The sequence below is a fragment of the Bos indicus genome, chromosome 13 (assembly GCF_029378745.1).
Source record: "Bos indicus isolate NIAB-ARS_2022 breed Sahiwal x Tharparkar chromosome 13, NIAB-ARS_B.indTharparkar_mat_pri_1.0, whole genome shotgun sequence".
NCBI classification, from domain to species: domain Eukaryota; kingdom Metazoa; phylum Chordata; class Mammalia; order Artiodactyla; family Bovidae; genus Bos; species Bos indicus.
Window position 1 is genome coordinate 3,191,670 of NC_091772.1, and position 23,157 is coordinate 3,214,826.

Consider the following 23,157-nt stretch of genomic DNA (forward strand, 5'->3'; position numbering starts at 1 on the left):
CATACCAAGATATCATGCAGCTCTGGAAACAAAATGCGATGTTCCCGGTTGTCCTTGGAATTGAACGATTAGCAGCGTGAGTTGAGAACAAAGAGCTTTGTCTGCTGTAGCTGTGGTGGACCACTTCAGCTCTACCAAGAACATCACTCCGGCTGAACTTGCCCCTTGGCACCAATGTCACACACCATGGTGGGCAGGGGGTGGGGGTGGGCAAAGCGCAGAGGGCAGGCAGAGGTCACTGACCTTCTCTAAGGCGTGGTGTTCCCAAAATCACTAGAAGGAAGCAGAAAAAAGAATGAAACTTTCTAATCCCAGAAAGGTCTTTGAGCTGTATGGAAATGGGCCAGAAGGAAAACACGAAACTTATAGTAGAGATTCATTCTTGGGGCTGGGAGTGGAGAAGGGGATAGTAAATGAGGTTGAAAGTGAGGATCCAAGATATTAACATTTTATTTTAAATATTTCATGCAAATGAGACAGAATTTAAGCAATGATCAACTCTTTATAAAAGATACTAGGTAGTTGCCATATTATCTTCTCTCCTTTTTCTTAAATTTCAGAAAAAGTGTGTAGGGAATAAGGTTGTGGGGTGGGGGGGGGGGGAGGGGGTGGGTGGGGAATGATGTTCTCCTGTAATTAGCAAGGTATGATGCTGTGAAAGTGCTGCACTCAATATGCCAGCACATTTGGAAAACTCAGCCGTGGCCACAGGACTGGAAAAGGTCAGTTTTCATTCTGATCCCAAAGAAAGGCAATGCCAAAGAATGCTCAAACTACCACAAAATTGCGCTCATCTCACACACTAGTAAAGTAATGCTCAAAATTCTCCAAGCCAGGCTTCAGCAATATGTGAACCGTGAACTTCCAGATGTTCAAGTGGTTTTAGAAAAGGCAGAGGAACCAGAGATCAAATTGCCAACATCTGCTGGATCATGGAAAAAGCAAGAGAGTTCCAGAAAAGCATCTATTTCTGCTTTATTGACTATGCCAAAGCCTTTGACTGTGTGGATCACAATCAACTGTGGAAAATTCTTCAAGAGATGGGAATACCAGACCACCTGATCTGCCTCTTGAGAAATCTTTATGCAGGTCAGGAAGCAACAGTTAGAACTGGAAGTGGACCAACAGACTGGTTCCAAATAGGAAAAGGAGTACGTCAAGGCTATATATTGTCACCCTGCTTATTTAACTTATATGCAGAGTACATCATGAGAAATGCTGGGCTGGAAGAAGCACAAGCTGAAATCAAGATTGCTGGGAGAAATATCAATAACCTCAGATATGCAGATGACACCACCCTTATGGCAGAAAGTGAAGGGGAACTAAAAAGCCTCTTGATGAAAGTGAAAGTGGAGAATGAAAAAGTTGCCTTAAAGCTCAACATTCAGAAAAAGAAGGTCATGGCATCCGGTCCCATCACTTCATGGGAAATAGATGGGGAAACAGTGGAAACAGTGTCAGACTTTATTTTTCTAGGCTCCAAAATCACTGCAGATGGTGACTGCAGCCATGAAATTAAGACGCTTACTCCTTGGAAGGAAAGTTATGACCAATCTAGATAGCATATTCAAAAGCAGAGACATTACTTTGCCAACAAAGTTTCATCTAATCAAGGCTATGGTTTTTCCAGTGGTCATGTATGGATGTGAGAATTGGACTGTGAAGAAGGCTGAGCACCGAAGAATGTAGTGTTGGAGAAGACTCTTGAGAGTCCCTTGGACTGCAAGGAAATCCAACCAGTCCATTCTGAAGGAGATCAGCCCTGGGATTTCTTTGGAAGGAATGATGCTGAAGCTGAAACTCCAGTACTTTGGCCACCTCATGCGAAGAGTTGACTCATTGGAAAAGACTCTGATGCTGGGAGGGATTGGGAGCAGGAGGAGAAGGGGACGACAGAGGATGAGATGGCTGGGTGGCATCACTGACTCGATGGACGTGAGCCTGGGTGAACTCCGGGAGTTGGTGATGGACAGGGAGGCCTGGTGTGCTGCGATTCATGGGGTTGCAAAGAATCGGACACGACTGAGCGACTGAACTGAACTGAACTGAGCAGGCCTGTAGAAGTTACATTCTTTTGTTGATTGACATTTGCTAAGTGCTTCCCCTTACTGAACCTTCATTTCCTTGTTTATAAAATGAATATAACAGTAGTATCAATATCAGGGGTTGTAGTAAGTCTTAGATGAGGTGATATACTCATACCACCCAGCATGGCATCCCAGGAGAGATGCTTCCTCAGAAAATGCTCCCTTCTTCTGTCCCCCAACTCTCACCATGGGGGTAAGCATTAGGATCCCCTCCCGTGGAGTCAAATGAATGACTGGTTACTTATCTGCTGGACTTCCCTGGTGACTCAGATAGTAAAGAATCCACCTGCAATGCAGAAAACCAAGATTCAACCCCTGAGTCAGGAAGATTCCCTGGGGAAGGGAACAGCTACCCACTCCAGTATTCTTGCCTGGAGAATTAATTCCATGGACAGAGGAACCTAGCGAGTTACAGTCCATAGTGTCACAAAGAGTTGGACATGACTAAATGACTAACATTTTCACTAAATATGGCTAGAAACAGAAAAAAAATTCTTAAACAAAGCCTTATCCTGACTTCTCTGAGTTCAGGGACACCATTGGTTTAAGAAAAAACAAAAAAACAAAAGAAATTGTTTATGGAAATAAGGCTAGAGAGACCCTCTTTATGGAAAGAGTTCAGTTCACTTCAGTCGCTCAGTCGTGTCCGACTCTTTCTGACCCCATGGACCGCAGCACTCCAGGCCTCCCTGTCCATCACCAACTCCCAGAGCTTGCTGAAACTCATGTTCATTGAGTCAGTGACGCCATCCATCTCACCCTCTGTTGTCCCCTTCTCCTCCTGCCCTCAGTCTTTCCCAGGATCAGGATCTTTTCCAATGAGTCAGCTATTTGCATGAGGTGGCCAAAGTATTGGAGTTTCAGCTTCAGCATCAGTCCTTCCAATGAATATTCAGAACTAAATTCCTTTAGGATGGACTGGTTGGATCTCCTTGCAGTCCAAGGGACTCTCAACAGTCTTCTCCAACACCACAGTCCAAAAGCATCAGTTCTTTGGCACTCAGCTTTCTTTATAGTCCAACTCTCACATCCATACATAACTACTGGAAAAACCATAGCTTTAACTAGACAGACCTCTGTCAGCAAAGTAATGTCTCTGCTTCTTAATATGCTATCTAGGTTGGTCATAGCTTTTCTTCCAAGGAGCAAGCATCTTTTAATTTCATGGCTGCAGTCACCATCTGCAGTGATTTTGGAGCCCCCAAAAATAAAGTCTCTCACTGTTTCCAATCCAGCCATGAAGTGATGAGACCAGATACCATGATCTTCATTTTTTGAATGTTGAATTTTAAGCCAGCTTTTTCACTCTCCTCTTTTACTTTCATCAAGAGGCCCTTTAGTTCTTCTTCACTTTCTGCCATAAGGGTGGTGTCATCTGCATATCTGAGGTTATTGATATTTCTCCCGGCAATCTTGATTTCAGCTTGTGCTTCATCCAGCCCAGCATTTTGCATGATCTACTCTGCATTTAAGTTAAATAAGCAGGGTGACAATATACAGCCTTGATGTACTCCTTTCTCATTTGGAACCAGTCCATTATTCCATGTCTGGTTCTAACTGTTGCTTCTTGACCTGCATACAGGTTTCTCAGGAAGCAAGTTAAGAGGTCTGGTATTCCCATCTCTTGAAGAATTTTCCACAGTTTGTTGTGATCTACACAGTCAAAAGCTTTAGCATAATCAATAAAGGAGAAGTAGATGTTTTTCTGGAATTCTCTTGCTTTTTCGATGATCCAATGGATGTTGGCAGTTTGATCTCTGGTTCCTCTCCCTTTTCTAAATCCAGCTTGAATATCTGGAAGTTCTCAGTTCACGTACTCTTGAAGCCTGGCTTGGAGAATTTTGAGCATTACTTTACTAGCATGTGAGATGAGTGTCATTGTGTTTGAACATTCTTTGGCATTACCTTTGTTTGGGATTGGAATGAAAACTGACCTTTTCCAGTTCTGCAGCCACTGCTGAATTCTCCAAATTTGCTGGCATATTGTGGAAAGAGGGACTCTGGAATTTAGCAATAAGCATTTTAGAAACTTTACAGTCTTCTACTCTGAAGGGGCATGAACCTAGTTCTAGAACAAACATGGATTCTTTGGTGTGGCTTATAAAAAGATACACCCTTTCTCCTTTGAATGTAATGAGAACTCTTGATTTTTATGCAAATTAGAGAAAGCCCATAACCAGCCTCCATAGCACAAAATACCATGAGGGCAAGACAGCAGATAGTAATAATGGGCTGGTAAGAGGGGAAAATATGGGATGAGATCTATTACATGGAGGTGACAGAGCCTGCCCTCTAGGAGAGAGGGCTTCTCTGGCCTTTCTACATCTTGCCTGGGAAGCTAGGGCAGACTTAGAAGGGAACACAGTATTCCTTAGAGTCTTGTTTTATCTGGGGATCTCTGAATCTAGAAAAGATGGTCCTTAAAAACTGAGAAGGCAGAGCCTAAACCCATTGGGCTGGGCTTGTTCCCTTCAAGGGTTACAAACAATCTCAGTCTTTTCCACACATCAGAGCCTGCTGGAGGTGTGTGTGTGTGTGTGTGTGTGTGTGTGTGGTGTACAGGGCCTCCCATCCATTTGATATCAGTTACCTATTACTACAGCAATGCTGGTAATAAACAACTCCAAAATTAATGACTTGAAATGATAGCTGTTTCTTTAGCTCCTGAATCTAAGGCTTGCAATTGGGACTGAGCTGAGCTTGGAGGTTCTGGTCTCAGTTGGGCAGCTATTCTTTAAAAAGAAATAGCATGGTAAAAGAAGAAACCCTAGACCATCAGAAAGGAAGAAATACAGTAACCAAAACTATGCATAATGACAACAGAATTACCTTTTCTTCTTGAGACTTCTAAATTATATTTGATATTTGAAGCAAAAATTATAACATAGCCTGATATGCTTATTAAAATATGTAGAGGAAATATTTAAGAAAATTATGTTATGAACAGAGGAGGATAAATGGACATAAAGAGATAAGATTGTCTACACTTCATTCAAATGAGTAAAATGATGACAACAGTAGACTGTGATGAGTTTTATGTATACATACATATAAGAGCAACCATTAGGAAAAAACTACACAAAGAGATACACTATTGATGAACATTACAGATAATTCAAGTGCAATTCTAAAAAATTTTTCAAATAATTCCTATGAAAACAAAAAAAAATCATAAATGAAAAACAGAAACAAAAGAAAAATGAAACGGCAGACTTAAGCCCTAATATATCAATGCATGTGTCATGTATATGTTCTAAGTCATGTCCGACTCTTTTGCAACCCCACGGACTATAGCTTGCCAGGCTCCTCTGTCTGTGGGATTTTCCAGGCAAGAATACTAGAGCAGAATTCCATTTCCTTCTCCAAGTGATCTTCCCAACCCAGGGATCGAACCCATATCTCTTATGTCTCTTGTATTGGCAGGTGGATTCTTTACCACCGAGTCACCTGGAAAATAATATATCAATGTGTGCAAAGTCACTTCAGTTGTGTCTGACTCTGTATGACACTATGGACAGTAGCCTGTCAGGCTCTTCTCTCGAAGAGATTCTCCAGGCAAGAATACAGGAGTAGGTTTCCTTTTCTTCTCCAGGGACCTTCCTGACCCAGAAAGCCAACTCATGTCTGTTGCATCTGCTGCATTGGCAGGTGGGTTCTTCACCACTAGGGCCACCTGAAGTACATTGAATTTAAATGGTCTAAATATATCAGTTAAAAGACCTTGGCAGAATGGATTAAAAAATGTAATCCAACTATATATTGTCTACAAGAAACTCACTTCAAATATCACAACATACACAGGTTGAAAGTAAAATGATGGAAACAGTAATCAAAGGAAAGCAGGCATGGCTAGTTAATAACAGATAATGTAGACTAGACTTGAGATAATGGGCTGGTAAGGGGGAAGATATGGAATGAGATCTATTGAATGGAGATGATAGTTAATAACAGATAAAGTAGACTAGACTTGAGAGCAAAAAACAAAATTACAGACTTAGTGAGAGAGATTATATACTGATGAGAGGGTCAATCCACAAAGAAGACATAGTAACACCCACTGTGTATCCCCCAGGCAACAGAGATGCAAACTATATGAAACAAACCTGATAAAACTGAAAGAAGTATACAAATCTATAAGTTCAGTTTCAGACTTCTACCCCTCTCTTTTAATATTTGACGGAACAACTTGTTAGAAAATTGGAAAAGATATACAAGAATTCAACAACACCATCAACCAACAGGATCTAGTCCACATTTATAGAGTATCCCCCAGCATTGGAGGAACACACATTCTTTTCAACTGCCAACAGAACATAGATCAAGATAGACCATTTCCTGGGTCGTAAAATAAATCTCGATAGATCTAAAAGAACTGAAATCATACAGTGTGTGGTCTACCAATAGAATCAGCCTAGAAATCGTCACTCTCCCTGTTCAAATTTATTTGCATAATGAAATTGACAAAACCTGCTATAGTTACCCCCCAGAGTTGATAATATACACAAGTAGCATTAATGGAAGAAGAAATTTTACAAATATAAGAACCAAATCTATATATAAAGATTAGACACTTGAAAGTTTTCTTTATGTAATTAGAGGCCTCAAAGTCCATCTCTCCTGATAGTTCAGGAACATAATTACCTGGCTAAGACTAACAACTAATTTCATTTTCACCATCAGTCATTAATCCCTGAATATAATCATAGAACAATCTTGGACAAGAGAAGAAAGAAGCCTGATCTCTTTTCTAGACCTTTGTTCACTCAAGAGGCCAACAACATGCCAACTGATGCTCTTCTTACTGCAAAGGATATTGTCAAATAGCCTCTTCTAGGCTGTATCATAGAGCACAGACCACTTTAAGGTATTTCAACACCTTTTTTCTATTTCAAGACTAGTCTGAAGAGATTTCATGGAGTTTATTCCATGCCTCTTCATGTGAGAAGAAAACCATTTGGCCATTTATAGCCTAAGGAGATAGAGATAGAAAGAGGAAAGTACACATTGGCTATCATTTCTTTGGGGACAGAGAAAAGAGATTATTTGCTCTATTGGAAGCATTTGGAACCACTGGGATAGTTCATGCAGCCATTAACTTTCAGTTATTCAAACAACTGGATGACTTTCAATTATTTCTAAATGAGCTTTTTTAATGAAGGGATATATAAGTTCATTTAATAGGAAATGTAATAAGAGTTGGTTGATCCAGGATCTCAATATTGTTATCTGGAGTTTAGTTTCTATATAATCCCTGGCTTTGCTGTTCCTGTGGTTGGTTTCATGTTTTAAAGTTGTCCAGGGGACAATGGTAGATTCATCTGACTTCAGTTATGGAAAGAGAGAATAGTTTACTCTTAAGACCAAGCCAGAACTTCCCTGAATGAAACCAGGAATCCTCTCATCACATGTCATCGACCAGAACTGGGTCACATGACTTTTCCCAAACCAATCACAGACAAGGGGGATAACTCTTAATCCCATCAGACTCACTCCTCAAGCTGAAGGGGATCCTCTGGGTCATAGCGGCTACATGAGGATGGGGCATCTGTAAAAGAGAGGTTCTGTGAGGAAGTAAAAGGTAGTTAATGGGTTCTGTGTAGGCAGCTGGAGCTCAGTAACACTGAGTATGTTTCTAAGAGCAGAAATCTCAGACTCAAGCAATGAAGTGACCTAGTTGTCTTAAAGAACTGAAGGAGTTCACAGATAAATCAGGCAAGGCTGCATCCAGCAAACCAGTGATGTCATTAGCACCTGGCTTCCCCATCTCTCTGCCCTCTGACTCCACACAGTGGTCTCCTGCCAGCAAAAGGCTACAGCAGATTGAAAGTTTGAATTGCTTAGCATGTTGAGTTGGGAGAGAAGTGGAAAAGGAGAATCAATTCTAATAGTTTCAGTGAAAGACTCTTCCTTTTTCCAGAACCCTCAGAAAACAGCTCCTCATATCTCATTGGTGCATGTGGGCATGCACCCAACCTAAACCAATTATTGTGGCCCAGCAGTGGCATTGACTAGTTTAATCCCAATCATAATCTCTATGTGCAAGGGTAAATTCACAGCAGTAAAAACAAAATGAAACCAAAGCCCCACAAAATCCATTGGTTTAACCCAATACGATTTATTCTTTTCATTCATTCAATATGGATGGACAGTGACTCAACTCCACACAGTTGTTCAGGAACCCACACTCTTTTTCTGTGCAGCTTTGCCCTGGGCATCAGTGTTGATGTGGAAAGCAGATGGAGAGGGAGAGGGAGAGAAATGCTCTGGCCCCAGCTGGCATCCACAGCCATGGTGAAACGTGACTGCATTCACGCCTGCCCTGGAGCTACTTTGTCCTAACTCAGCCAAGAGGACTAGTGGGACATATTTCTGAGGACTCTGTTGCTAAATGGTACAACCATAGGGTAGGTTTGACTTTTCTAATTTTTAATCTTTCTTCAAACTAACTGTGAAACTCTTTATGTAAGTTAAATTTCTGGGCCATTTTTCCTTATTTTTGAAAGAAAATAAAGTTGTGTTAACCGTGGGCAAGCCACTTACCTTCTCTCTGTGTCAGCTCCTGTGTCTGTAGACCCTTCATCTGAGCTCAATACTGCTTTAAGGTTGTGTACTCATTTGCTAGAACTGCCATTAAAAAATACCACAGACTGTAATATAAATGTACTTTTCACACTTATGGAGGCTAGACATCTGAGATCAGGTGTCTAGAGGGTTGTGCTTCTTTGGCTTGGACCATCTTCTGTCTATGTCTTTACTTGGTCTTTACTCTGTGCATGTCTGTGGCCTGATCTCCTCTTCTTAGAAGAATACCAGTCAACTGGATTAAGGCCCACCCTAATGAGTTAATTTTACCTCTTTAAGGACCCTGTCTCCAAATACAGACATTCTGAAATACTGGGATATAGGATTTCAACATGTAAATTTGGGGAAGACAGATACAATTCAACCCATCCCAGGTTAAGATGAAGGTTAGATAAATTAGTACATGTTAGGACTTAAATCTATAGGTAGAGTGCAGTAGGTATATGCACTCAACATTAGCTATAAAAAGTATCTTATTTTTTTTAGTAGTACCAATAGATGTAGTAGCAATGGTATTTGAAGTAGTATTAGTTCAGTTCAGTTCAGTTGCTCAGTCGTGTCCGACTCTTTGCGACCCCATGAATCGAAGCACACCAGGCCTCTCTGTCCATCACCAACTCCCAGAGTTCACTCAGACTCACGTCCATCGAGTCAGTGATGCCATCCAGCCATCTCATCCTCTGTTGTCCCCTTATCCTCCTGCCCCCAATCCCTCCCAGCATCAGAATCTTTTCCAAGGAGTCAACTCTTCACATGACGTGGCCAAAGTACTGGAGTTTCAGCTTTAGCATCATTCCTTCCAAAGAAATCCCAGGGCTGATCTCTTTCAGAATGGACTGGTTGGATCTCCTTGCAGTCCAAGGGACTCGCAAGAGTCTTCTCCAACACCACAGTTCAAAAGCATCAATTCTTCGGCACTCAGCTTTCTTCACAGTCCAACTCTCACATCCATACACGACCACTGGAAAAACCATAGCCTTGACTAGACGGACCTTTGCTGGCAAAGTAATGTCTCTGCTTTTGAATATGCTATCTAGGTTGGTCATAATTTTCTTCCAAGAAGTAAGCGTCTTTTAATTTCATGGCTACAGTCACCATCTGCAGTGATTTTGGAGCCCAAAAAAATAAAATCTGACAGTTTCCACTGTTTCCACATCTGTTTCCCATGAAGTGATGGGACCGGATGCCATGACCTTCGTTTTCTGAATGTTGAGCTTTAAGCCAACATTTTCATTCTCCTCTTTCACTTTCATCAAGAGGCTTTTTAGTTCCTCTTCACTTTCTGCCATAAGGGTGGTGTCATCTGCATATCTGAGGTTATTGATATTTCTCCTGGAAATCTTTTTTTTTTTTTGACAATACTTATAAGACTTATTTTCTTTTTTTTTCTTTTTTAACTTTACAATATTGTATTGGTTTTGCCATATATCAACATGAATCTGCCACAGGTATACACATGTTCCCCATCCTGAACCTTCCTCCCTCCTTCCTCCCCATACCATCCCTCTGTGCTGTCCCAGTGCACCAGCCCCAAGCATCCAGTATCGTGCATGGAACCTGGACTGGCGACTCATGTCATATATGGTATTATACATGTTTCAATGCCATTCTCCCAAATCATCTCACTCTCTCCCTCTCCCACAGAGTCCAAAAGACTGTTCTATACATCAGTGTCTCTTTTGCTGTCTCGTATACAGGGTTATTGTTACCATCTTTCTAAATTCCATATATATACGTTAGTATACTGTATTGGTGTTTTTCTTTCTGGCTTACTTCCCTCTGTATAATAGGCTCCAGTTTCATCCACCTCATTAGAACTGATTCAAATGTATTCTTTTTAATGGTTGAGTAATACTCCATTGTGTATATGTACCACAGCTTTCTTATCCACTCATCTGCTGATGGACATCTAGGTTGCTTCCATGTCCTGGCTACTGTAAACAGTGCTGCGATGAACATTGGGGTACACGTGTCTCTTTCAATTCTGGTTTCCTCAGTGTCTATGCCCAGCAGTGGGATTGCTGGATCATAAGGAATCTCCACACTGTTCTCCATAGTGGCTGTACTAGTTTGCATTCCCACCAACAGTGTAAGAGGGTTCCCTTTTCTCCACACCCTCTCCAGCATTTATTGCTTGTAGACTTTTGGATCGCAGCCATTCTGACTGGCATGAAATGGTACCTCATTGTGGTTTTGATTTGCATTTCTCTGATAATGAGTGATGTTGAGCATCTTTTCATGTTTGTTATCCATCTGTATGTCTTCTTTGGAAAAATGTCTATTTAGTTCTTTGGCCCATTTTTTGATTGGGTCGTTTATTTTTCTGGAATTGAGCTGTAGGAGTTGCTTTTATATATTTAAGATTAGTTGTTTATTAGTTGCTTCCCCTGCTATTATTTTCTCCCATTCTGAAGGCTATCTTTTCACCTTGCTTATAGTTTCCTTTGTTGTGCAGAAGCTTTTAAGTTTAATTAGGTCCTATTTGTTTATTTTTGCTTTTATTTCCAATATTCTGGGAGGTGGGTCATAGAGGATCCTGCTGTGATGTATGTCGGAGAGTGTTTTGCCTATTTTCTCCTCTAGGAGTTTTATAGTTTCTGGTCTTATGTTGAGATCTTTAATACATTTTGAGTTTATTTTTGTGTATGGTGTTAGAAAGTGTTCTAGTGAGGTGAAGTCGTTCAGTCGTGTCTGACTCTTTGCGACCCCATGGACTGTAGCCTATCAGGCTCCTTCATCCATGGGATTTTCCAGGCAAGAGTGCTGGAGTGGATTGCCATTTCCTTCTCCAGGAAAGTGTTCTAGTTTCATTCTTTTACAAGTGCTTGACCAGTTTTCCCAGCACCACTTGTTAAAGAGATTGTCTTTAATCCGTTGTATATTTTTGCCTCCTTTGTCAAAGATAAGGATTCCAGCTTGTGTTGGGCGGCTGCAACGGCACGCAGAGCGCAGCCAAGAGGAGCTACCCTGCATCCAAGGTCAGGGGCGGTAGCCGAGAGGAAGTAGCATTAGGTCCCTAGTAAAAATAAAGAAAATGGACAAGGGCCCATTATAAAGGAAAGGGGAAGATAGACTTTAAAGAGAATTGAGATGCAAGGGGATAGTATTTGTATCACAGAATTCCAGTTTTGGTGGCTGTATAACATGTCAAAATGTAGTGGCTTCAACCAACAATATTTATTTTCTTTAAGAACTTGCAATTTCAACAGGACCCAACAGAGAGCTGTCAGTTGCACTTGTCATCAGCTGGAGCAGCTCAAAATCACTCTGATGTCAATGCCAACTGTCGGCCCTGTTGAACACCTATGTAGGGCTCCTTCATGCAACCTGAACTTCCTCTCTACACAGTGGCTGTGTTCCAAGCATCCTGAAAGGAAGTGGAAACACAGTGCCTTTTAGGACCTCGCCTCAGAAGTCACACAAAGTGGTTTTGGTTGCATTCTACTCATCAAGACAAGTCCAGGTTCAAGAGAAGGAAACATGAACTGAAGGAGGAAGGCAAGGTTCTGGAAGAGTATGCAATCCTGGAAATATTGTGTGGTCATTTGTGAAGAATATGATCCCCTGCCTTCCACACAGAGAACTTCCTTCTGGGTTGGATCATTATACTGTGTTACTCAGTTCCCTGGAAATTGAAGCTAAAGTGATATACTTGGTAGAAAATTTTGATAAGAGTTTTACAAAAGAGAACTATGCAAGTAATGTTTTGGTGGGTTCCATAATCCCCTTTCAACTAAGCACTCACAGAAAGCAGATTGATTTTCTGATTTCTCAAATGATCTTTAAAAAGAAAAAAAAAAAAAAAAAGACTCTAGACACAATCATGTCCCAGCCCTGAACAGGTAATTCAGAGACTTTCCTTTGTAAAATAAGGGCTAGAGATTAAGAAGATCCACAGTGCCCTTATCAGCTCTAATAGTCCATGAAAAACAGGAGAAAAAATAGAATGAATTAAGAAAATGTAAAAGCATTGTGCTGAGTCCATCAAAGGGAGAAGCCAAGCTGTTGCTTGCTTTATATTTGAATGCTGAGCATGGCTTTCATGATGGCAATAATAATTTATTGACAAAATGCTTTTATTAAATTGCCTTTACTGAAGAGGCCCTGCATGCTTTTTCACCACTTGCAACAATTAAAAGCAGCAGTAAACAGAGCCTTTCTATTTAGATTGAAAAGCAACAATTAAGCTTGCTCAGCTATAAATAGGAGGCCGTTTCACATCTATGGCCCCAACTGCACACACTAAAGACTCCAGCCCCTGATGCCCCCAATTTATTTCCACAGGACAAACCAATAAATTGTCAAACTCTGACCTGAAAACTGACAGTTTCTTAGAAAATGTAAGTAGGTAAATTATGCATAATTCTAGATAATTACTGGGATGTCCATGAGGCTAGGAAATCAGTATCTATGCTAGAGATCTAAATTTACAGGCAGCTAGCTCTTTCATTTTATCACTGTCAAACCATGTTTTGCCTTGGGTGGCTGTCAGGGCTGGCTCTCCTTTGCCTGGGAGGCAGAGAAGAAAATAATGGTTTTAAGAATTAAGGAAAGGAAAAGTGAAAATACAAAGCTCTTTCACTAGATTCCCATTAGTTCGAGTAATTCAGTAAAGAGACCAGAGCATGGACAGTCAGAGTGAAATATTTTTCAATAAAAAGAAAACAAAATTGCAAGTGTCATTCATCCCGTTTATAAACCATAGCTACTGAATTTTCAAAGAAGTGAAAGCATTTGATTCAACCTCCTCATTTTCTGCAGGAGGAAACCTGAGGCTCAACAAGCCACATGTATTGTCCAAGGTCACAGAATTTGACGGTGGCAGAGCTGGAACTCAATAGCTTACTCGACTGCCACTTCAATGTTCATTGAATGGAAAAATTTGCCCTCCTTTCATTCTTCTCAGTACAAAGACCAGATTAACGAGACCGAAGTAATAAAAGGTCCAAAGGGTGCCATAGTTCTTTGAGTGCAAGATGGTTTTCAAAGGCAACAGGATTTTGCCCCTTGGAGTTCCTGGGACTCCTGCCTTTGTGTCCCCCATCTAGGCCAAGAGTTGCCAATTTCCTAAAACCCCAAAGGAGTGATTTTCCAAAAATCTGACTTGGGGGATCACACCTCTCTGAGACTCAAGAGTCTTGGTTTTCTGTTTGCATGTGCCCTGTGTCTCCCAGTGCTTTATCAACTATCTATGACGTCCCTTGGATCAGACTAGATATTCTGTGTTGCCCCCTCACCTTCTCTACCCAGCTCTGTGCTTCAGGGGACTGACATTTATGGACTTCTAAATGGTACCCTAGTTCTTCAGCTACAGATGAACTTGGCTAATTGGCAGAGAATGAGGTGGGAGGAGGGGACACAAACAGGAGATGAGATAGCAAGAGGATAAAGAAGCCAAAATTTTTATTCCCACATCTCACTTCTTGCAGAGTGAAGCAGAGTTGCCCAGCAGAACCCACCCCAGATTAGCCAAACCCCAGGTAAAGCCCAGATACATGAATGTGAGTTCACGACTTGTAGTAAATCACTCATTTTTCAGGGGTACTGTATTATGCAGCAATAACTGACTGATACAGAATATGACATCAAAAAGAAGAATTTAAACAATATGACCATTCCAAAAACTGAGATAAACATTTCTGAAAGCCAGAAACGGAAGTGAACACAGAACACAGAAGAGTAACTGGGATTGTATTTGCAGACTCACTGAACTCCAGATCCAGAAGCCAATGGAGAAATCTGAGTTCCTATGGGGTAACGAGAAAAAAAGTGTCCCAAAAGAAGTAAGAGGCTCATCTTCAAACTCACTGAAGTCAGAAGCAAGCTTGAAGTTTCCTCATACATTAAAGGATGCTAAAATAAGATCTTAAAACCACTGTCTGAGCTACCATTTATATAAAGCAATGTAGCAGGGAAGCTGTAACATAGGAAGTCTTTCATCGTGGACTTGGGCTTAACAATCTGTTGACTTGGTTGATGAATATGTAATGACTCCAATGTCAATGTAGTTTGCATGCCCTGAACTGCCAATACAAGACCCAGCTTTGTAGCTTTTTTCCTAACAATTTATTTATTTTCTTTTTGTCTGTGCTGGGTCTTCATTGCTGCATGTGGGTTTTCTCTAGTTGCATTGAGCAAGGCCTACTCTGTATCTTGGGCTTTCTCATTGTGGTGGCTTCTCTTGTTGCAAAGCGCAGGCTCTAAGGCACCAGCTCAGTAGTTGTGGTGCATGGGGGGCCTAGTTGCCCCAAGGCATGTGGAATCTTCCTGGACCAGAGATCGAACCCATGTCTGCTGCATTGGCAGGTGGGTTCTTATCCCCTGGACCACCAGGAAAAGTCCAAGACCTGGCTTTAGACTGACTGTTCTTGGGAAGTAGTTCAGTTCAGTTCAGTCGCTCAGTCGTGTCCGACTCTTTGTGACTCCATGAACCGCAGCACGCCAGGCCTCTCTGTCTATCACCAACTCCCAGAGTTCACTCAGACTCACGTCCATCGAGTCAATGATGCCATCCAGCCATCTCATCCTCTGTCGTCCCCTTCTCCTCCTGCCCCCAATCCCTCCCAGCATCAGAGTCTTTTTCAATGAGTCAACTCTTCGCATGAGGTGACCAAAGTACCGGAGTTTCAGCTTTAGCATCATTCCTACCAAAGAAATCCCAGGGATGATCTCTTTCAGAATGAACTGGTTGGATCTCCTTGCAGTCCAAGGGACTCTCAAGAGTCTTCTCCAACACCACAGTTCAAAAGCATCAATTCTTTGGTGCTCAGCTTTCTTCACGGTTCAACTCTCACATCCATACATGACCACTGGAAAAACCATAGCCTTGACTAGAGGGACATTTGTTGGCAAAGTAATGTCTCTGCTTTTGAATATGCTATCTAGGTTGGTCATAACTTTCCTTCCAAGGAGTAAGCCTCTTTTAATTTCATGGCTGCAGTCACCATCTGCAGTGATTTTGGAGCCTAGAAAAATAAAGTCTGACACTGTTTCCACTGTTTCCCCATCTATTTCCCATGAAGTGATGGGACCAGATGCCACAATCTTCGTTTTCTGAATGTTACTTTTTCACTCTCCTCTTTCACTTTCATCAAGAGGCTTTTTAGTTCCTCTTCACTTTCTGCCATAAGGGTGATGTCATCTGCATATCTGAGGTTATTGATATTTCTCCCGGCAATCTTGATTCCAGCTTGTGCTTCTTCCAGTCCAGCGTTTCTCATGATATACTCTGCATAGAAGTTAAATAAGCAGGGTGACAATATACATCCTTGATGTACTCTCCTTTTCCTATTTGGAACCAGTCTGTTGTTCCATGTCCAGTTCTAACTGTTGCTTCCTGATCTGCATACAAATTTCTCAAGAGGCAGGTCAGGTGGTCTGGTATTCCCATCTCTTTCAGAATTTTCCACATTATTGTGATCCACACAGTCAAAGGCTTTGGCATAGTCAATAAAGCAGAAATAGATGTTTTTCTGGAACTCTCTTGCTTTTTCCATGATCTAGCGGATGTTGGCAATTTGATCTCTGGTTCCTCTGCCTTTTCTAAAACCAGCTTGAACATCTGGAAGTTCACGGTTCACATATTGCTGAAGCCTGGCTTGGAGAATTTTGAGCATTACTTTACTAGCGTGTGAGATGAGTGCAATTGTGTGGTAGTTTGAGCATTCTTTGGCATTGCCTTTCTCTGGGATCGGAATGAAAACTGACCTTTTCCAGTCCTGTGGCCACTGCTGAGTTTTCCAAATTTGCTGGCATATTGAGTGCAGAATCATCTTTCACAGAATCATCTTTCAGGATTTGAAAGAGCTCAACTGGAATTCCATCACCTCCACTAGCTTTGTTCATAGTAATGCTTCCTAAGGCCCACTTGACTTCACATTCCAGGATGTCTGGCTCTAGGTGAGTGATCACACCATCATGATTATCTTGGTCATGAAGATCTTTTTTGTACAGTTCTTCTGTGTATTCCTGCCACCTCTTCTTAATATCTTCTGCTTCTGTTAGGTCCATACCATTTCTGTCCTTTATCGAGCCCATCTTTGCATGAAATGTTCCCTTGGTATCTCTGATTTTCTTGAAGAGATCTCTAGTCTTTCCCATTCTGTTGTTTTCCTCTATTTCTTTGCATTGATTACTGGGGAAGGCTTTCTTATCTCTTCTTGCTATTCTTTGGAACTCTGCTTTCAGATGCTTATATCTTTCCTTTGCTCCTTTGCTTTTTGCTTCTCTTCTTTTCACAGCTATTTGTAAGGCTTCCCCAGAGCATGAACTAAAACTCAAACTTTCTAAGGCTAACTCCTATGCCCTCCAAATTTTATAACACTAAAAACAATAAAATAAACTGTATGTTTGCAGAAACTGGCATTTTCCAGTCCCTTAAAATCATCATAAATGTGTAGCATCTCCAATGGTGCTCCACTCAGATTCCCTTGGGTGACTTTGACCTTTTTAATGTGCCTTTCCTTGCCTTCTAAGTGTTTTGATTCCAGTTGTTCATCTCTATGATGCTCTGTGGAGAAGCCCCCTGGGGCTATCAGCTTGAGAGATAGAAGTTCCTTGGCTTATACATTCTCAAAAGTAGTCCCTAGCCAATGATTGACTGGGTTGGGAAGAGGAAATCCCAGCTCTTTTGTCTTGAAGTTAGGCCAAAATTTGAGGTGTAATTGACATTACCAACCACTCCTGAGGGTTAAGACTAAGGCTTCAACTTGACTTGGCTTCTTTCCTCCTCTGTCCTGCTTTCCACACCCAGTTTTTTCCAAGAGAACTTCCTCAATAAATCAAGTCACATGTGAATTCTCATTTCAAGATCTGCTTCTTGGAACCCTCTGCTAAAATGAGGACCATGCAACCCCATACAGAAGTATAGGGAAAGAACATCTGAGTGGCTCAGAGTTCCTGACACTCCTGTCTTTGGGAATTTCCAGTTGGTTATTTATGCACTGGGAATCTGGCATTGTGAATGTAGTTTTTGTTAAGCCAGAGAAAAATTCTCTTGAAGTTTCAGACATGAGGTCAATAACTATTGATTGGCCAACTTTCTGTCCCCAACAGCTCCTCCTGGGTCCAATTCTAGATGCTGCTGCTGCTAAGTCACTTCAGTCATGTTGGACTCTCTGCAACCCCATAGATGGCAGCCCACCAGGCTCCCCCATCCCTGGGATTCTCCAGGCAAGTGTTCTTGCCATTTCCTTCTCCAATGCATGAAAGTGAAAAGTGAAAGTGAAGTCGCTCATTCGTGTCTGACTCTTAGCGACCCCATGGACTGCAGCCTACCAGGCTCCTCCATCCATGGGATTTTCCAGGCAAGAGTGCTGGAGTGGGGTGCCATTGCCTTCTCCGAATTCTAGATGAGTGATAGTCAAATCTGAAGGATTCTTGGCTTACAGCTATCTTTCCCTCCCCCTCCCACTTTTAAGATTGGCTCTGAAGATACAAAAAGGGTACCTTAGGGCTCTGGGTCTTAAGATAAGGACCACAGGTAGCCATACAAATATCCTCATGGCCTTTTGGGTTGGTGTGGCCATTTCTTCAACCCCCATTTTTTATCCCGTAGCTTTGTTTTTCTTTGCTTTCCAAGTCTGGATCTACAGGTAGGTCCTACATAGAAATCCAGGTCTATCCCATAGCAGACAGAAAGTCCATTACTCACTGAGGCTTAGAGTAATATTTATATAATAAAATAGTTACCATTTTAATGCATGCTGTATGCCATTTTACAAATGAGGAAATTGAGGTTTAGTAAAGAAAATTAACTTGCCCAGATTCACAAGGCTACTACATAGCTGGGTCTTACTACCAACAAATGAAGGATCTGGTGAGCCAGCTATGAGCCCTGAACCTCCAGGGATCTGACACATCATAGGATTTCCTACCCTGGCTTTTCTGACCCAGGCTAGAGTACTGGGATTGTCTGTGGTTTTCCTGATGAGTGTGCCAGTTGCTTCTTCTGGTTATGGTCCTGACATCCATTCTCTGCTGACTCGTTTCTCCCAGGAGCTGACACTTGCTTCTCAAGTGTGTCTTCACTTTCTGCCTGCCACCCACTATGTATACACAGAGCAGGAGGCTGTTCCCTAGTACACCTCTCTGGGGACTGCCCACTGCAAAGCCCTGCCCACTTCCTGCCAGGCTTGGTTCTGGCAACTAGGGACCTAAAACCCTCAGTGCGTCTTAGGTCAGGTCCCTGGAAACAGAGCCCAGGACGGGGAAAATCAGGGACCCACGGAGTATTGAGGAAGGAGTTTAGGAGAAGACTTTAAGGGAGGAAAGCAGACAGGACAGAGGAAGAAGGCAAGCAAAGATAGGTGCTCAGGCAAAATTGAAACTTGGCCTGATCCATGAAAGGCTCTGGAGGCACAATCACCTCCTCCTTAAGGCAAAGGGGCTGGACTTCTGTACTCCTGCATCGATCAGTCATTTCTGTGGTCTTCACCTGGGGAGGGGTATAGAGGTATAATCTCTTAGGCATCATTTGGTGACAATTCTTAGGGAAGGGGGCCTCTGTGATCCTTTAGCAGCCAATGCTCCCAGCAGCTGGGAGCTGGGGGCTCTGCCATGCATCAGCATCTACTCCAAGTGCCCGAGCTGGGCTCTGAACCGAGGGGCCTCCACAGTTAGATCCTTTCTCTCACTCCAGCTCATGGCTCCTGGGCTCCTGCTCCCCACCAGCCTGTGTGTCTGGGATTCCCATGCCAGCTGCTCATCTACAGCTTACTTGATTTTAGTACAGAGTCAACTGCATTGGCGCCCAACACTTTATTAGTGTTCTAAATCTTTGTTTACAGTTACCAAGACTCCCCAGGTGGCAGCAAAAAAGTCAACAAGGAAATAAAGCTCCACCAGCTGGCATATTAGTTGGGGATCAAACCACCACACAGGTAACAGCTGGTGTGTGCCCACAAGCCTCAGGGCACTGCTGGCTCTGAGGCTCATCTGGAGTAACGTGTTTTGACCCCCGTTCTGGGCCTGCCCATTTATCCTCCCATCTTCCAGTTCTTTTACACCATGTGGAAGCTGGGCTGGTGATGAGTTTTGAAGCTGTTCCCTGGCTTTGACAGCCCAGAGCCATTCATCTGATCCAGCTGCTTGCTGCTATGTACATCCATCTCTTGGCAAAATCTGTGCCGTCACATCCCGTTGTTTTCTTAGTCTAAAACTCACATCTTCTGATGCTAAATCCTATGTGTTTCCTGGTGTATGAAATCAGCACTTTAATGTAGCCCTGCAAAAATCCTCCATCTCTTCTTATCTGGGACTAAAGAAATTAGGGTGGGTCCAAAGAAGTTATTCAGCGGGGCCAAGAGAAATATGCTGAACACCGCCGCTATTGCTTCATGCCTCCTGGTTTCATGCCCTGGACCACAGGTAGGTGACTCTCAGGCTATGACACCAAGAGGGTGGCAACAGGCTTGGGCTTTAGAGTCTGTGCCTGAATTCTGGTTCCAAAAAGAGTCAGAGCTGAGGACTTCCCTGGTGGCTCAGTGGTTAAGAATTCACTTGCCAATGCAGGGGAAATGGGTTCCATCCCTGGTCCAGGAACTAGAATCTCACATGCCTCAGGGCAACTAGACTCCTGTACCACAACTTCTGAGCCTGAGCACTCTAGAGCTGCATGCTGCAAACACTGATGCCCATGTGCCCTAGAGCCCCTGCACCGCAACACAAGAAGCCCCTGCAAGGAAAAGCCCAGGCACCGCAACTAGAGAGTAGCCCCGGCTCACAGCGACTAGAGAAAGCTGACACTTTCTCCAAAGGGCCCTGTGCTGCAGCCATAAGTAAATGTATACATATGTATATAAGAACTGGGTGATTTGGGGCAATAAATAAATAAATATTAAAAAAGAAAGTCAGCTGGGTGACTTGGGATAAGTGACTTGAAATCTTCATGCATCACATTTCTTCTCTGTAAAATCATAGCACCTATTACATAATGGCTATGAGGATGACATTTGAAAATACATGTTAAACACTCAGCCTTGAGGTTGTATCGAGATATAGCGGGGTCTGGAAGTTGGTATAAATGCACCCTCCCACAAATTAAAAAAAAAAAAGAAAGCATTTTACATTTGCAATTTTTATGAAAGCATTTGACCTTATGAACAGATGCGAAGGCCATTTTCAAGGACTTGGGCAGGGTCCATGCATGTGAGAGGCCCCAAGCTTAAAATTTATTAGCTTCACATTAAATCTGTTTTTCTTAACAGTCACTGTTCACTAAATGTTAGGTCTCAGGGATTTGGTGTGGGAAAGAGGGGCCTTTGCTTCTTATTCATGTGTTCCTAATTAAACGCCTTGCCTCTTGGGAGTGAGTCAGACTCAATAAACTGGTGATGTGGGGGTTGTTTAGGAGAATTTGTGTGGGGGGACAGGACCTTGGGAAAGGGATATGACCAACATATTACTTAGGGTTAGTAATGTTAGCTGCTACAACAAGCAACCCCTACAATTTCAGTAGCCCCAAAATACAAAAAAATACATTCCTAATTCATAAAGTCCACTGAATTCTGCTGGTTGGTGACACCCAGACTCCTTCATCTGATGATTCCCCATCTTAGTTCTTAGAATCCTCTCCATTTAGCTGATAGATAGAAGGGAAAAAATGGGAGATAGCTCATGGGAAATCTTCATGGGCAACATTCTACTGGAAGGAACTCAGACACATGGCCACAAGTAACTGCAGAGGAATCTGGGAAATGTGGTCTAGCTGTGCACCCAGGAAGAGAGGGAAGCAGATTTGGTGAGCGAGTTCAGTCTCCACCAAACCTCTAAGTTTGACTAAGCACAACAAGGCAAGGCTGAAATAAATTTTACTAGAGTCCAATAACAGGCAGAGCATTATCTCCAGACTGAAAATACAAGAGCATGAGAAACACAGGAGATAAAGGAATCAAGAGAGGCAGGCGTATGGCTTCAAAGGCTAGCATGTCATTTGTTGATCTTCTACTAATATTTTTAGAAGACTTAGTATATGGGAAGTTCAAGGGGCACCCTCTCTACTTCCAAGATATCCAAGAATGACAGAAATCTGCTAAAATACTGGAAGAAGACCCCGGGCCGGACCATGTACCAGCCAGAGATAGGAGCAAAGAGTTGGGAGTAGTCCCACTCCTGAGAGGTAGAAAGAAATCCATGCTCAAAGAAAAGTCCAGTTTGGGTGAATAGACCTGAATATCAGAGAAGAAGCAGAAGACATTATATTTTTATAAGAGAAGATGGCAGAAACCACATTGGAAACAGAGAATCAACTCTGTCATTTGGCCATAGCATCCAAAAGAGAAGAGAGAGCTAAAAGCATTCCATACACACGGAGAGCACCAAGCAAGGTTTACTATGGATTCATGGTCTACATCATCTGAGTCTATTCAGCAATTTCCTCCAACAGAATGACAAAGCCCTGCAGTGACCTCAGGAGCCTCACAGTGCAAGTAATGATATTAGTTAAATAATGTTGGAATTTTTGCTTATCATGGGAACTGGAGGTACCATTGACACATCGGGTTTTTCTTATTTACCTACTGCAGAATAGGAAGCATTGGATTGATTTTCTCCTTCTTCTTCTTTTTAAAAATATAGCTCTGTTCTGACATGCTGTGGTTAAAGCTTATAAAGAGTCCAGTCTTCCAGTGTATTTCCAGGCAGCTTAAGCCAAGAAGGAAGCAATTGCTTTCTATCTTTACCCTATTCTATGGGGTAGGGTAAAGAATAGGGTCACCCTACCTTCAGTTCTGAAAGCCAGTGGACTCCAAAGTCGAACTTATCAGAGCCTTCCTGTCTCAGGGCCTCCAAATTTCTTCTCAGCAGCTACTGGACCTCATTAGTCAGCTTGATTTTACCATATCTCAAGGCTCAGCCTTTACCTATGTTGGAAGAATTTACCCAGCTTTCACGGTATCCATTTTTCCTCAATGCCCTGGCTCTGAGCTGTACATAATCCTGTTTAAATAGCTAGATCATTTCTTTCCAAATAGAAATTCTTTCCACATTTCATTCTGTTGTCAGATGACTCAACACCAACTGGGGATGTGCTCAGCTGTACCACCTGCTCCTCGTGTCCTTCTGTTTTAGCCTGATCCACTGATCTTTGCTTAGTCGCATGCTGTCTTCTCTCCCTGGGACCATTTTCCCATAGATCCTTGCTTGCCTCATTCCTGTTTATTGGTCAGGTCCAGCTTAAATTCAACTCCTTAAAAGCCCTCCTGTGGTTATCTAAAACATGACCTATCTCTGTAATTCTCTTCCATCTTATTCTGCAATTGTATTACTTATTTTTTTGTATTCATTACTATCTGTATCCACAACCAGAACACAAAATTCACAAGGGGAGTCACTCTGTCTTATTTGCCATGATAACCTCAAGACCTCTGGGAACTTAATAAATACTTGTTGATTAAATTAAATGATTAACTTATTTGCCATGATAACCTCAAGACCTCTGGGAACTTAATAAATACTTGTTGATTAAATGGGCCCATTGATTATTTTCCAG

At 42.2% G+C, this 23,157-nt stretch overlaps 1 long non-coding RNA gene across 1 annotated transcript in view; it reads right to left on the reverse strand.

The window, feature by feature from the left end:
• The window catches only part of LOC139186430 (uncharacterized), a 161,176-nt gene that overhangs the window by 14,087 nt on the left and 123,932 nt on the right, over positions 1-23,157 (reverse strand). The window contains exon 2 of the long non-coding RNA XR_011569966.1: positions 6-273. This is a non-coding gene — a long non-coding RNA (uncharacterized lncRNA). The remainder of the gene's footprint in view (positions 1-5; positions 274-23,157) is intronic.